The sequence below is a fragment of the Buceros rhinoceros genome, unplaced genomic scaffold (assembly GCF_000710305.1).
Source record: "Buceros rhinoceros silvestris isolate BGI_N320 unplaced genomic scaffold, ASM71030v1 scaffold24590, whole genome shotgun sequence".
In the NCBI taxonomy this organism is placed as follows: Eukaryota; Metazoa; Chordata; class Aves; order Bucerotiformes; family Bucerotidae; genus Buceros; species Buceros rhinoceros.
In genome coordinates, this window is record NW_010388224.1 from 3163 (window position 1) to 3404 (window position 242).

Below are 242 nucleotides of genomic sequence, written 5' to 3' on the forward strand. Positions count from 1 at the left end.
AGCCCAGGGCAGGTCACCCCCTCCCCTGCAGCGCCGCTGCCAGGAAGGAGATGAAAAGCCAAGCACATGAAGCCTTTGCCAGCGCAGGACATGACATCTCTAGCCTGGAAAGCTGCCCCAGCCTGGGCAGGGCAGGGATCCTCACACCGCCTCAGTCCCGTGCACTACGAAAGACGTGACCCCGCAGCGCTCGTGTTATCGGGGTGCAAAGAGTCTTTGACAATCCCGCAGGAGCCCAGTTT